This window comes from Leptopilina boulardi, unplaced genomic scaffold, assembly GCF_019393585.1.
Source record: "Leptopilina boulardi isolate dan_hultmark-lab unplaced genomic scaffold, ZJU_Lbou_2.1 LbouV2_41, whole genome shotgun sequence".
Lineage (NCBI taxonomy): Eukaryota > Metazoa > Arthropoda > Insecta > Hymenoptera > Figitidae > Leptopilina > Leptopilina boulardi.
In genome coordinates this window covers 596,801-613,479 of record NW_026137985.1, presented here as the reverse complement: position 1 = coordinate 613,479, position 16,679 = coordinate 596,801, and positions in this window count along the sequence as shown.

The window sequence follows — 16,679 nt, the reverse complement described above, 5'->3', positions numbered from 1 at the left end:
GGGTTGCCATGGGTCAGAGAAATAATGGAAAAGTCAAGGGAAAATGAGATTGGTCTGGGAATTTTATCAAAAGTACTGGAAAAATATCAAATTTCTAAAAATGCTACTAAAATTCTAATTTTTGAAATTTTCAATTCAAACTTTTGCTTCTAAAAATTATTGTCTTAAATTTTTATAATTGGAGGCCTCGGATCGACTTTTAAAGGTAAAAAAGTCATTTTACTCAATTTACATTATAACAAAAGGCTAAAAAGTTCAGTTTTTAAAATAAATTTAATTTTATTATTATTATTAACAATTTTTTATTTCAAATTAAATCAATTTATTAATTCCTTAATAAGAATGTTTCACATAAATATTTTCAACAAGTTTTCTTTTGAAACCATTCAGTTTCAGAACAAATTTTCAAAAATAATTTAAAGTTACATTACAAAAAAGAACATTTTTCAAGTCTGATTTAATCACATTATTTGAATTCAAAATTTCAGAAAATGTTTTAAATAATTATATTTTTGAAGAATTTTATTAAAATACTAGTAAAATTAAACGCGCGCCAAATTGAGTATTTAATTGTTTGTTACAAAGAAATTAAAGATTAATATTATCAATAATAATTTAATTTATCAGAATATTATTACATATTAAATGATAATAATGAAAATTATATGTTTACAAGCCTCGGATTATACGACTTTTTTTCAAAAATACGACTTTTAACGACTTATTTTAATAAAATGCGACATTTTTTTTACATTTGAAAAAAAATATAAATAAAATACCTTTTTTTAGTATAAAATGTAGATCTTCTTCACATCTTCTTCAATTCAATTATTTAACAAATTTTGAACTAAAATGATTCTTCAATAAATTAATTATTTTTAATAATTTTAATGAAATACATCACAAATTCAAATATATCAAAATTATTTTTCAATTAAAATTTTTATGAAATTTAACAATTGTTTATAATTTAAAAAAAAATATCACAATAAAATTGAATTATTTTTTAAAAATTTCAATTCAAAATAATCTAAAATTCAATTATTACCCGAAATTTTAATTCAAAATCAATTAAAAATCCAATAATTATCCACAATTTTCAATTTAAAATTTAATTATTTACCAAGTTTTCAATTTAAAATGAAATAAAATTCAATTATTTTCTAAAATTTCTATTCAAAATTAATTATCCAAATTTTCTATCAAAAATGAACTTAATTTAAATTATTATCCAAAATTTCAATTAAAATTCAATTATTTCCCAAAATTTTCAATTCAAAATGAACTAAAATTAAATTATTTTCCAAATTTAAAATCAAATAAAATTTCATTATTCTCAAAAATTTGAATTCAAAATTAATTGAATTTTCAATAATTTGAATTTAAAAGCATCTATCTAAAATTCAATTATTTCTAAAATTTTCCATCGAAAATTTTTTTTTTTGAAATTTTTCAATTAAAAATGATTTTCAAATTATTGTATTTTGTCCGCATTATCTAATAAATTTTTAGTGAAATCATCTAAAATTTTAATTAGAAAACACTTAAAGTTTCAATTAATTTCAAAAATCTCAATTTTAAATTTTTGAAAATTCAATTAAATTTAAAAAATGTTTTCCAAAAATTGTTTAATAAATTATTTTTAGTTCTGTAAAATTTAATAATTGTTTGAAAATTAACAATATCTTTTGAAATTGAATTATTTCTAAAAATTTCAACTTTAACCCTTCGAAAAGGATTATTATTAAAGAAAAAAATTTTTCATTTAAAAATCTGTAAAATATTTTTGTTAAAATAAAAAACAAATCCACTTTTTTTGGAATATAAATCGACTAAAACGACTTTTTGTGTCTTCAAGTTGATTGGAGGCCTGTGTTTTTATAATTAATATTTAATAGGTATTCGTTGGCCCCTGGTACCTTAAAAATTAATTTTTAAAAATTAATTTTTTTCAAATTACTATCTTGTACGAAATTTCCTGGCGCATCTTTTTTCTCATCATAAATTTTTTGTATTTGTATACAATTTTTGAATCAATATACAAGTTTAAAAAAAATTTCGTTGGTAAACGTTGTGTACCTCAGCTTCGTGAATTGAATTTTCGAATTTGGAATTTTAAAGAAACTTATTCCGAAATTTGGAAACACAATTATACAACTTTGGCAAAAATGAGAAAAATAATTGTCAAAATTTAACACGTCATAATATTACTATTCAAAAAAACACGTGAAATCAAAAAAAGGACAACTTCAAGTTAGGACAGAAGGACAGACCAAGCATTTTATTATTATATATTTATTGAAAAAAAATTAATTTTAAATGAAAATTGGTAAAATAATACAATTGCAGAAAATTTTTAATTAAAATTTTAAAAAATAATTGAATTTGGAAGAGTTTGATTTAAAATTTTCAGAAATAATTGAATTTCAGCAGATTTTAAATTGAAACTTTTATAAAATAATTAATGAAATTTTTCACAAATTTCAGATAATAATTGAATTTTAGAGAATTTTTGAATTGAAATATGTTCTAAATAATTGAATTTTGAGGGAGTTACAGATATATTTTTTAGAAATAATTACATTTTTGAGATTTCAAAAATTATAAGTTTGTCGTAAATATTTAAATAATTGAATTTTTGAAAAATTGAATTAAAACGGTTGAAATGATTAATTAAACAAAGAATTATATAGAGAAAAATTTGGGAAAAAAATTTCAATTGAATAAATATTCAATTAATTATTCAAGTACTAATAGAATTTAGAAAAGTTCGAGTTAAAAATTTTTTTAATAAAGGACAATTTTTATTTCTTTTTTCACCTCTTAAAATGAAACTTTTAATACACAAATAAAACAAAATGTCGTTTTTTCTTGTTTTCGAGATATTAATTAATGTTAATAAAAAATGAAATATTTTTCAAACAAATAAAGTTACCGTAATTCTGAACTTACCAATTTATTTGTTTGTAAAATATTTCATTTTCTCAAGTAGCACGGAATATTACTTCAATGTCAAAATTATATCAAATGCACTGAAAAAAAAATTTATTTGATTCAAATACTTCAAATTATTTGAAAAATATTTAATTGGTTCAAATACTTTTTATTTGGATCAAAAAAATGTGTATTTGATTCAAATAACTTAAATTATTTGAATCGCATTTATTTGAACCAAATAAATCGTATTTGGTTCAATTAAATAATTAATTGAATTAAATAAATGAATTTATTTAATACAAATAATGAGTTACTTGAAACTATTCATTCATTTATTTCACTCAAATATTTCGTTTATTTGATACAAATAAAAAGTATTTGACACAATAAATTTATGTAATTAATTTCAAATAAACTGAATTATTTAATACAAATAATTCGTTATTTAATACTAATACACTATTTCATCAAGACAAATAAAAAAATATTTTAATTCTTGTGACATTCAGGAGATATCATAATGTCCGCTTCATGGAAACATACCACGGTGATATTCCTGTGACATTCGCGTACTATTCGTATGATACTGAGGGAATATTCCCGTGAAATTCATGTAATATATTGAGGGGATATCCCTGTGACATTGAGAGGAATATTTCTGTAATTTATAAAATTCTAAAATGTTTTTTTTATTGTTTTTAATAATTAAATAAAAAAATAAATAAATAGGAAAAAAAATAGAAAATTTTTTTTTAGAATTTTCTAAATTATCTCATCAATATTACTGGAATATTCCCTCAATATCGAGGAGTATTACCTCAATATCACAGGAATATTCCACTCAATATCACAGGGATATCCCCTCAATATCACACAAATTTCACGAGAATATTCCCTCAGTGTCAAACGAATGTCACAGGAATACCACCGTGTAATGTCCCCATGAAGCGGACATTATGATATCACCTGAATGTCACAAGAATATTCCCACTTGATATCATCGTGACATTAAAACAATATTCCGTGCTACTTGGGTTCTATTACACTTTAAAAAAATTAACGTACATCAAGTTAGACAAACAACTTTCGTAAAATCAAAAATGCAATATTGGATAATTTGCCGCTAATTATTCGTGAAATTCCCAATTTTGCCGTTTTTGATTTTTTAAAAAAAACAGGGTGAACTGCTAACTTGATATCAAGTTAGCAGTGCAACCACTGTAAATAAAAGGATAAAAAAAATCTGAACACACATGATTTTGCCGTAAATTTGCCGTAATCAAATCCCACAATTAGTTTCTCAAAATATTTAAAAATGACACTAAACTTCACAATATTCTATCGGAATTTTCTACAATTTATATTCTTTCATCCTCACAATCATTTTAAAATAATTAGTAAGTCAAAAACGACTTATTTAAATGAAACTGAAGTACGCAATGTTTATATAAACGATTTTTAAAGAAATAATTTTTTAAAATGCAAAATTCTATAATTTTTTGCATAAAAAAAATATTTTTTTATAATTTGTTGCTTAAGGGTATGTGGGAACCTCTCACGTGACCTAGTATGGGAACATGTGTTTTGGTAGTATACGTATCACTCTAAAATGAAAAAAGATTTTTGTCTAACATTTTCAGTAATATTAAATGAGTAGAACTGCGAGATTCCTTGTACCGAACAAAATAATTTCTAAAAAATTTTAACCCGAAATTATTTTTTATTTCAGAGAAAGTATCAAACCACAAAAAAATGTCCTTTGCCCACATTCCCTTAATGAAAACTATAAGAAATATTTTTTAGGCAAAAAATTATAGAATTTTTAAATTTAAAAACTTATTTCTTTAAAAATCGTTTACATAAACGTTGCCTACTTCAGCTTCGTTTATTTAACAATAAATCTATATACTCCACTATCACACTACGACCAAATTCCACATAAATACATACTTATCGAATCTTATTTCTGACAAAGATTTTAGACTCTACTGTTAATGTTTAGGTTTATAATTCTTACAAGAGTCAAATATTATATTTGATGTACTCTTTCTTCACGATTAATTAAATTAACTGCTACGTCAAAATCCCAACGCATAGAAAAAGTGTCAAAATTATTTTTGACCGAAATTTTCGACTGTTCTGCTAACTTTTTTGATATTAACTACAAAAAATAATCCAACAATTTATTTGACGTACTCTTTCTTCACGAATAATTAAATTAACTGCTACGGCAAAATCCTAAAGCATAGAAAAAGTGTCAAAATTATTTCTGACCGAAATTTTCGACTGTTCTGCTAACTTTTCTTGATATTAACTACAAAAAATAATCCAACAATTATTTGACGTACTCTTTCTTCACGAATAATTAAATTAACTGCTACGGCAAAATCCTAAAGCATAGAAAAAGTGTCAAAATTATTTCTGACCGAAATTTTCGACTGTTCTGCTAACTTTTCTTGATATTAACTACAAAAAATAATCCAACAATTTATTTGACGTACACTTTCTTCACGAATAATTAAATTAACTGCTACGGCAAAATCCTAAAGCATAGAAAAAGTTTCAAAATTATTTCTGACCGAAATTTTCGACTGTTCTGCTAACTTTTTTTCATATTAATAAAATAAAATTATTAAACAATTTATTTGACATACTCTTTCTTCACGAATAATTAAATTAGCTGCTACGGCAAAATCCCAATGCATAGAAAAAGTGTCAAATTTATTTTTGACCGAAATTTTCGACTGATCTGCTAACTTTTCTTGATATTAATAAAATAAAATTATTAAACAATTTATTTGACATACTCTTTCTTCACGAATAATTAAATTAACTGCTACGGCAAAATCCCAATGCATAGAAAAAGTGTCAAGTTTATTTTTGACCGAAATTTTCGACTGTTTTGCTAACTTTTTTTCATATTAAGAGCATTTGAACCTTCGTGACGTCACAAATCATGGCGCATGACACGCAAACTTCTCAGGTATGTGAAAAACACAATTTTCAATATTTTTTAAAAAAACCTTTTGGAAAATGTTCAGAGAAACATAGACTATGTCTGTTATGTGCGGAAAATTCAAAATTTTGCGTTTAAAACGTTTTTTAAACAATGCCTACATATAAGCAATTCGTGTATTTTTCCTTACTTGTGACAACCAACTTAAACATTGTTTAAAAAACGTTTTATACGCAAAATTTTGAATTTTTCGCACATAACAGACAGAGTCTGTGTTATTCTGAATATTTTCCAAAAGGTTTTTTTAAAAAATATTCAAAATTGTGCTTTTCACATACCTGAGAAATTTGCGTGTCATGCGCCATGATTTGTGACCTTAACATTGTTTAAAAAACGTTTTAAACGCAAAATTTTGAATTTTCCGCACATAACAGACAGAGTCTATGTTATTCTGAACATTTTCCAAAAGGTTTTTTTAAAAAATATTCAAAATTGTGCTTTTCACATACCTGAGAAGTTTGCGTGTCATGCGCCATGATTTGTGACGTCACGAAGGTTCAAATGCTCTTAATAAAAAAAAATTATTAAACAATTTATTTGATGTACTCTATATTCACGAATAATTAAATTAACTGCTACGGCAAAATCCCAATGCATAGAAAAAGTGTCAAAATAATTTCTGACCGATATTTTCGACTGTTCTGCTAACTTTTCTTGATATTAATAAAATAAAATTATTAAACAATTTATTTGACATACTCTTTCTTCACGAATAATTAAATTAGCTGCTACGGCAAAATCCCAATGCATAGAAAAAGTGTCAAATTTTTTTTTGGCCGAAATTTTCGACTGATCTGCTAACTTTTCTTGATATTAATAAAATAAAATTATTAAACAATTTATTTGACATACTCTTTCTTCACGAATAATTAAATTAGCTGCTACGGCAAAATCCTAAAGCATAGAAAAAGTTTCAAAATTATTTGTGATCGAAATTTTCGACTGTTCTGCTAACTTATCTTGATATTAATAAAATAAAATTATTAAACAATTTATTTGACATACTCTTTCTTCACGAAGAATTAAATTAACTGCTACGCCAAAATCCCAATACATAGAAAAAGTGTCAAATTTATTTTTGACCATAATTTTCGACTGTTTTGCTATCTTTTTCCTTTTTTAATTATAAAAATCAATTAATTAATTAAATTGACGTATTTTTTCTTTTCGAATAATTAAATGTATGTCAAATAAATTGTTTAATAATTTTATTTTATTAATATGAAAAAAAGTTAGCAAAACAGTCGAAAATTTCGGTCAAAAATAAATTTGACACTTTTTCTATGCATTGGGATTTTGCCGTAGCAGCTAATTTAATTATTCGTGAAGAAAGAGTATGTCAAATAAATTGTGTGATTATTTTTTGTAGTTAATATCAAGAAAAGTCAGCAGAACAGTCGAAAATTTCGGTCAGAAATAATTTGACACTTTTTCTTTGCTTTAGGATTTTGCCGTAGCAGTTAATTTAATTATTCGTGAAGAAAGTGTACGTCAAATAAATTGTTGGATTATTTTTTGTAGTTAATATCAAGAAAAGTTAGCAGAACAGTCGAAAATTTCGGTCAGAAATAATTTTGACACTTTTTCTTTGCTTTAGGATTTTGCCGTAGCAGTTAATTTAATTATTCGTGAAGAAAGAGTACGTCAAATAAATTGTTGGATTATTTTTTGTAGTTAATATCAAAAAAGTTAGCAGAACAGTCGAAAATTTCGGTCAAAAATAATTTTGACACTTTTTCTATGCGTTGGGATTTTGACGTAGCAGTTAATTTAATTAATCGTGAAGAAAGAGTACATCAAATATAATATTTGACTCTTGTAAGAATTATAAACCTAAACATTAACAGTAGAGTCTAAAATCTTTGTCAGAAATAAGATTCGATAAGTATGTATTTATGTGGAATTTGGTCGTAGTGTGATAGTGGAGTATATAGATTTATTGTTAAATAAACGAAGCTGAAGTAGGCAACGTTTATGTAAACGATTTTTAAAGAAATAAGTTTTTAAATTTAAAAATTCTATAATTTTTTGCCTAAAAAATATTTCTTATAGTTTTCATTAAGGGAATGTGGGCAAAGGACATTTTTTTGTGGTTTGATACTTTCTCTGAAATAAAAAATAATTTCGGGTTAAAATTTTTTAGAAATTATTTTGTTCGGTACAAGGAATCTCGCAGTTCTACTCATTTAATATTACTGAAAATGTTAGACAAAAATCTTTTTTCATTTTAGAGTGATACGTATACTACCAAAACACATGTTCCCATACTAGGTCACGTGAGAGGTTCCCAAATACCCTTAAGCAACAAATTATAAAAAAATATTTTTTTTATGCAAAAAATTATAGAATTTTGCATTTTAAAAAATTATTTCTTTAAAAATCGTTTATATAAACATTGCGTACTTCAGTTTCATTTAAATAAGTCGTTTTTGACTTACTAATTATTTTAAAATGATTGTGAGGATGAAAGAATATAAATTGTAGAAAATTCCGATAGAATATTGTGAAGTTTAGTGTCATTTTTAAATATTTTGAGAAACTAATTGTGGGATTTGATTACGGCAAATTTACGGCAAAATCATGTGTGTTCAGATTTTTTTTATCCTTTTATTTACAGTGGTTGCACTGCTAACTTGATATCAAGTTAGCAGTTCACCCTGTTTTTTTTAAAAAATCAAAAACGGCAAAATTGGGAATTTCACGAATAATTAGCGGCAAATTAGCGGCAAATTCTCCAATATTGCATTTTTGATTTTACGAAAGTTGTTTGTCTAACTTGATGTACGTAAAAAATTAGGGAAATTTTACAGTGTAACATTAATTAAAATCTCGAAAACAAAAAAAAAGACATTTTGTTTAATTTGTTTATTAAAAGCATACATTTTAAGCATCAATTAAGGCGTACTTCTGTTTTCGAAGACGAAAAATAGGCGAAATATCGGAGCATTCGTGGAGCACGAAATGAAAATTGAAATTTTATCTGAAATCTATAAAAATGATGAAATTGATAATATAATTATTAAAATCAATAAGTTTTATGCATTTTAAGATGATTATTGTTGAATAATTATAAAATTTTTGTTTTTATTAATTTCAAAATTATTGCAGTTGATAGTCAACATTTGTCGATAAAATCAATTATAGAGCCGCGCTTTTTAGCAGGTAGGTGGCAGCACTCTTATTTTCTTTTCTTTTTACATTCTCATCATAAATGAGAAAGTATTCGTTTTGGTTGATTTTGACCAACTTCTAATTCATGTAAATCTCCACGTTTTGAGACCTCCTGATGCCAAAAAAATAGGTTTTGAAAACCTGTCCGTCTGTCTGTCGTCTGTCGTCTGTAGTCTGTCGTCTGTCGTCTGTCGTCTGTAGTCTGTCTGTAGACACTTTTTTGTCCCCACGATAACTTTAACAAATCTTAACGAATCGCTTTGAAATTTGGTATACTCTTTCAACATGTAAAAATGAAGCCTGAGTTCGTCGGACAGACTTATCCGCCCAAAAATTCAAAAATTATTCAAATTTTGAATTTTCAAAAAATTTAATTTTTCTCAAATTTAAAAAAAAAATTTTTCTTAATTTTTCTTTTTTTAAATTTTCTACTATTTTTCCCTAAAAATACTCCTAAAAAGACACATTTTTTTTCTTTAACACTTTTCAATAGAGGCTACAATAAAAAAGTTACGAATTTTTTAAGATCAAAAAATACAAAAAATTGAATTTATAGTGAATGAAGCAATGGCAAATAGAAGAAAACATTCAAAAATACAAATCGAATATATTTTTTTCTGACTTAGATACTTATTAGAATAACATCTAAATAACATAAAATAATAAAAATCAACTCAAAATTTTTTTTTTTTAACATTTTTGAAAATTTGTTTTTACATTCTCATCATAAATGAGAAAGTATTCGTTTTGGTTGATTTTGACCAACTTCTAATTCATGTAAATCTCCACGTTTTGAGACCTCCTGATGCCAAAAAAATAGGTTTTGAACACCTGTCCGTCTGTCTGTCGTCTGTCGTCTGTCGTCTGTAGTCTGTCTGTAGACACTTTTTTGTCCCCACGATAACTTTAACAAATCTTAACGAATCGCTTTGAAATTTGGTATACTCTTTCAACATGTAAAAATGAAGCCTGAGTTCGTCGGACAGACTTATCCGCCCAAAAATTCAAAAATTATTCAAATTTTGAATTTTCAAAAAATTTAATTTTTCTCAAATTTAAAAAAAAAAATTTTTCTTAATTTTTCTTTTTTTAAATTTTCTACTATTTTTCCCTAAAAATACTCCTAAAAAGACACATTTTTTTTCTTTAACACTTTTCAATAGAGGCTACAATAAAAAAGTTACGAATTTTTTAAGATCAAAAAATACAAAAAATTGAATTTATAGTGAATGAAGCAATGGCAAATAGAAGAAAACATTCAAAAATACAAATCGAATATATTTTTTTCTGACTTAGATACTTATTAGAATAACATCTAAATAACATAAAATAATAAAAATCAACTCAAAATTTTTTTTTTTTTTTTTTTTTTATAAGTCTTGACATTTCTTTCCATTTCTTGACGTAAAATGAATTTTGATTTACTTCATTAAATTTTTTGATTGTTGGTAGTATTTTTATGTATCATTTGGGTTTTATAACATTGAAAGTAACAATAGTTTTAAATTATTTTCATTCTGTCAGTTCCGTAAAAAACGAGATTAAAGTGTCAGAAATCCCTTTTTTAGCACTTTTTGAAGCACTGTAAATTGGAAACTTTATATAATAAAAATCTCTATGCGGGCTTGAATGAAAGCTTAAATCTTTATCTTTAATTTTTATTGCTGAATGATAATTGCGCGGAAACTTATTTTTCATGTAATCGCTATTTCAAACAGTCAAAATAGCTAGGATAGAGAGCACTTGGTAAAAATCGATTTCTGTAACCGGATATATTTGGATTTTGTCACTTGGAAGTTTATTACGTTTTTATTGACGTATCGAAAGTTGGATTAAAAAAAAATCAAAATGGTGTTCTAAATATTCGAAATTAGATTGAATTTTTTTGCTTCTTGTCCTCAGGAGTTTTCGGTAACACTAGAATTTTTCAGATACGTCAATAGATACGTTATGAACTTCCAAGTGTCAAGTTCCAAATAAATCCAGTTACGGAAAGCGGTTTGTACCAAGTGCTCTCTATCCCAGCTATTTTGACTATTTGAGATAGCGAATACATGATAAACAAGTTTCCGCGCGATTATCATTTCGTTTTCAGTTTTGGATCTTAAAGTTAAATGTTTAAGCTTTCATTTAAGCCCTCGTGAAGATTTTTATCATGTTGCGATTCCATTTTACAGTTCTTCAAAATATGCTGAAAAAGATATTTTTTGACACTTTAATCTCGTTTTTTACGGAACTGACCGAATGAAATTTTTTTTTCGTATATTCTTGTTCAGTTACACCTTAACTTTCAATAAGCACAAAAAATTTAAATAAACGCGACTTGACCATTTTTTGTAACCCAGTGTTATCCATGCAACATTTTTTCTACTATAAAGAAATCATTGCGAAGTGAAACAAAAATGGATTAAATAATAGATATGATGATGATTATAAATGTTTCAGGCAAAATTATAAACAATTATAAATTAACAAAGTATAAAATTTGATATTTTTTTGGACAAAATTCATTTTTGAACAAACTTTTTAGCAAATGAATATTTCTACATTTTGGGTTTTTAAAATTCTTATTACTATTCTTAAGTCAGTTATTAAAAATTCAAAATGGCGGATTTAATAGGGCAGATGAGTTTTTTAAAAATTCATCGGAAACACTTGAAACTCGTTACTCGGCGGTTTTTGAGACATTATATATATTTAGACATTATATTTGCATTGTTAAGTTATACCATACGAGGCCAAATTAAAAACGCCTTTAAGACGTCTAAAAGACATCCTTAATCAAAGTCTAAAAGACATCCTTAAAAAGACATCTTCAAGACGTCTTTGGAACAAGTGTGCCCACTGAGAGGTGATCCAATTTATGATAAATTGTATAAAATACAACCTTTTCTAAATCTACTAAATGAAAAATTTAAGAAATACTGGAAATAAAGCAAGTTCCAAAGCATAGACGAATCTATGATTGAATTTAAAGATCGTAGTAGCATAAAGCAATACATGCCAGCAAAACCTATAAAATGCGAGTATAAATGCTGGTATCATAGTTCCACTCTTACGCCGCCAGATGGTGATAATTTTTTTTCTCACAGTTGAGATCAGTCTTGAATACTATAAAAGCTGAGACTCTAACTCAGAAGGTGTATTGCAAAGCACATTTTTTTTCTTTTTTAATGAATTGCAGTAATATTATTTGATTTTTAATTTTTATAAACTGCTGTCTGCCAACTGAAAATTCCTATATGAAATCTTATATTGTTTCCTTTATATAATGCTATGTAAAATCTTAAATATAGATATTTCGGAATCTACATGAATATGATTTCTTACGTTCAAATCAGTCATATATATGATCCCACGTGAGGATTTTTAATATGATTTCATGTCAGATTTTTTGTAATAATTATTCATTCAAGAATCAAAAAAAGGTTTGATGTATGGTTTGATATAGGAAAATTTCTGGTTAAGGATTGAGCAATAAATTTTGGTATGTTTTTCAATGAGAAAACACGAAGGAAATTGACATAAGAAATTGAAGGAAAAAATAGGACCAGAAAAAATTGTAGGATTTCACATAGGAATTTACATAATTTATTACCTAAGAATACGTTTATAAGATTTTACAATGAATCCCACTTCAAATTATGTCTCAAGTTCCTATATGATTTTTCATAATATCCTATATTGTTTCTTACATGACACATAGGATTTTATGTGGATTTTAATATATGAATTTATGTGAGATCCAATATAAGATCCTACATGAGAATTTTCAGTAGGGTAGTCCAATCATATACTCCAACCAATCGCTTGACAAAGAAGATGTGCTCATTGCAGCACAAAACAAAATAAAAAACAAAGTTCTTGGGCCTATGAGCCAAAGCAGAATATATTCTTGAACGGGAACGCAATCGTGAATGGAAACGTAAGAATGGGTGAGAGAAGAATAAATATATTTGCTATCCTTCTCTTACTCATTCTTACGTTTCCGTTTACGATTGCGTTCCCGTTCAAGAATCTATTCTGTTTGGCCTTATACCATTTGATCAGTACTGTTATACCTATTACCTAACCAAAATTACTTCGTCTTATATCATGCATAAAAGATATTTAAAATTCCGCAAATTGACTAATTAATTTATATAACATTATATGTATATTATAGTTACTAAAATTAATAAATTTTAAAAATTAAAAAAAAGGAAAACGAACTAGTAAACGATTTTATGATTGTTATTATGACAACGTGGTTTTGATTTTCATAATTTGAATCATAGATTTGTAATCAGTGATCTTAAAAACCCATAGATACCAAGTTTTAAAATATTCGAGCACTTTTTAAAAAATGTTCCCGCCATATTAGATCTGCCAATATGAAATTTTGAAAACTTACTGATTGTATTCTTTTACTATTTCTGAATCCGCCTTTTTTATTTTTTTAAATACAACTTTAGATTCGTCAATAGAAAAGTTTAAAAGTTAGAAGTTTGAAATAAATCCAGTTATAAAAATCGATTTTTACTAAGTGCTTTCTATCCTATTTTAAATTTTTGAAATAGCGATTACATGATACATAATATCATTCACATTTCAATTTAGAAACAAAAAGTTGAAGAACTTTATTCCAGGTAAGTTGGTTCAAATTCTTAATTTTTTAATTTTAATAACACAAAAAAAAGCCGAACTGAAAGTAAAAGAACCTGCTTTTTAAAAAGATAATAATTATAAAGATTTTAAAATGATGTCCTTAAAACTTTATGAGAATGTTATCATTTAATTAAATTTAAAAAAATGAGAAATTCACTTTACCAGAATTTATTTTCCAAAAGCTTCACTTATTTTTGTTCACAGAAAATTAAAAGGCATTAAAATAAGCAAAATTGGATTAAAATAATAAGCGTTGCAACTTATTTTAATGCCTTTTAATTTTCTGTGTTATATATGGTTTCCTTGATATTCTTTTATAAAAAAAATAATTTATGTAATACTTGCATAAAAAAGCCTAACTTTTGACGCATGGAAAATCTGAGAAAAAATGCGCTTTTTAGTAGAGGATGTTATAAATACCACCGAGCATGTAAATATCACTTCTGGTACTTTTATTCCACGATGTTACGTTTTGTCAAACTTTTTTAACACACTAGTTTTTTTACATTCTCATCATAAATGATAAGGTTGAATTTACATGTTAATGTAAATGCAGAATGCAAAACCGAAAATAATGAGAGTGAAAAGGACAAGGATATATCACTATCCTTTTCACTCTCATTCTTTTCGATTTTGCATTCTGCATTTACATGTAACTCCACCCTAAAGTTTTTACATTCTCATCATAATGAGAAAGTATTACATTTGACCGATTTTGACCTACCTCTAATTCATGTAAATCTCCACGTTTCAAGCCTTTCTGATGCAAAAAAAATAGGTTTTAAAAAAATGTCTTTCTTTATGTATGTATGTATGTATGTATGTATGTCTGTCTGTCTGTAGACAAAAAAGTTTGCTCGACGATAACTTGAGCAAATTTTAATTAATCGACCTCAAATTAAATATACACTTTAAGTTCACCAAAATTTCGCCTGAGTTCGTTGGGCAGACAATTTCGTCAAAAAACAACAAAATTATTCAAATTTTTAATTTTCAAAAATTTTTATTTTTCAAAAAAAAAATTTTTTCATTTTTTTTTTGAAAAATATGAGTAAAATGAAACACTTTTTTATTTTATCATTTTTTGATTGGAGTGAAAACAAGAAAGTTACTCATTTTTTTATAATTTTTAATTTTCAAAAATTTTCATTTTTCAAAAAAAAAATTTTTTTCAATTTTTTTTTGAAAAATGTGAGTCAAATGAAACACTTTCTTCCTTTAGCATTTTTTGATTCGAGTGAAAACAAGAAAGTTACTCATTTTTCTTAAAAAATGACAAACAAAAACGGATGAAAAATGGGTAAAATGCAGGGCAAAATTACTTTATTTTGAAAAAGTATGTGCGACTATGTATTGTTTCTTTTTAAACCACCTTAAATTAACATAAATTAAAGTAACTTACTCATAAAATACCGAAATTTTTGTTTCGTTTTGTTTTTTTTTATAAGTCAACCTTTGCTATCCATTTCCAAAAAGTGCAATTATTTTCAAAATATTTCTGATTAGTTCATGTTGCACTGTTTTTACTAGAATATCGTAAGTTTTCGATTGCTAACTTTTGAATTGAGTGAACTTCTTTTATTTTTAGACTTTTTTTTTATCTTACCCCTTGACAGTCCATGGCTCATATATATCCCAATAAAAAGACGTTCCGTTTTTGTGATTTTGGACGTATTTGTACACATTTGAAGAAAATAGTAAATCTTTTTCTATTTAAGTATCAATGAGTACACTGTTGTTTTCGAGGTCCCTGAATTCGCATTTGAGGTTAGATTTAAAAAATCTAAAATGGCTGGTCCATCATAACGGAATAATTTAACATTGATTCGATTAGTTTAAAATTCGGTACACGGAGATTTTTGGTGTCTATGAATCCAAATTTTGAATTTGATAATTCGATCCTCAAATTTTGATTTACCGACCCCACAAATTCACTAGCACCGAATTTTGAACGAAGCATATCAATTTCAAATTTTTCCGTCATATTGGGTAGCCATATTGAGTCCGCCATTTTCTATTTTTTTTTAATTTTTAATTAAAAATTTATTTTTACATTCTCATCATAATGAGAAAGTATTACATTTGCCCGATTTTGACCAACATCTAATTCATGTAAATCTCCACGTTTCAAGCCTTTCTAATGCCAAAAAATAGGTTTTAAACAAATGTTTGTCTGTCTGTCTGTATGTATGTATGTATGTATGTATGTATGTATGTATGTCTGTCTGTAGACAAAAAAGTTTGCTCGACGATAACTCGAACAAATTTTAATGAATCGACTTCAAATTTGGTATACACTTTAAGTGTATCAAAATCTCGCTTGAGTTCGTTGGCCAGATGATTTCGTTGAAAAACAACAAAATTATTCAAATTTGTAGTTTTTAAAAATTTCCAAACGTCGCATTTTTAAAAAAAAAATTTTTTCAATTTTTTTTCGAAAATTGCGAGTAAAAATAAACACTTTTTTCCTTTGATAATTTTCAATAGCTATTAAAACAAAAAAGTTATATCACTTTTCTTAAAAAAGGACAAAATCGGATGAAAAATGGGTAAAATGCAGAGCAAAATTACTTCATTTTGAAAAACTATGTTCATCTATGTATTATTTCTGTTTAAACCACCTTAAATTAACACAAATAACAGTGACTTACTCATAAAGTTCCGATTCTTTTTTTTTTTTTTATAAGTCCAACTATTGTTTTCCATTTCCAAACATTGCTATTGTTTTCAAAAAATCCTCTATTTTAGAATACTTTATATTGCGCTGTTTATACTATAATTTCGTATTTTTTCGATTATTTACTTTTGAATTAGTTAAAATTCATGTATTTGTAGATTTGTAAACTTTTTTTTCTTTAACACTTTTCGATACAGATTAAAACAAAAAAGTTAAAAAAGTTATGTTCTA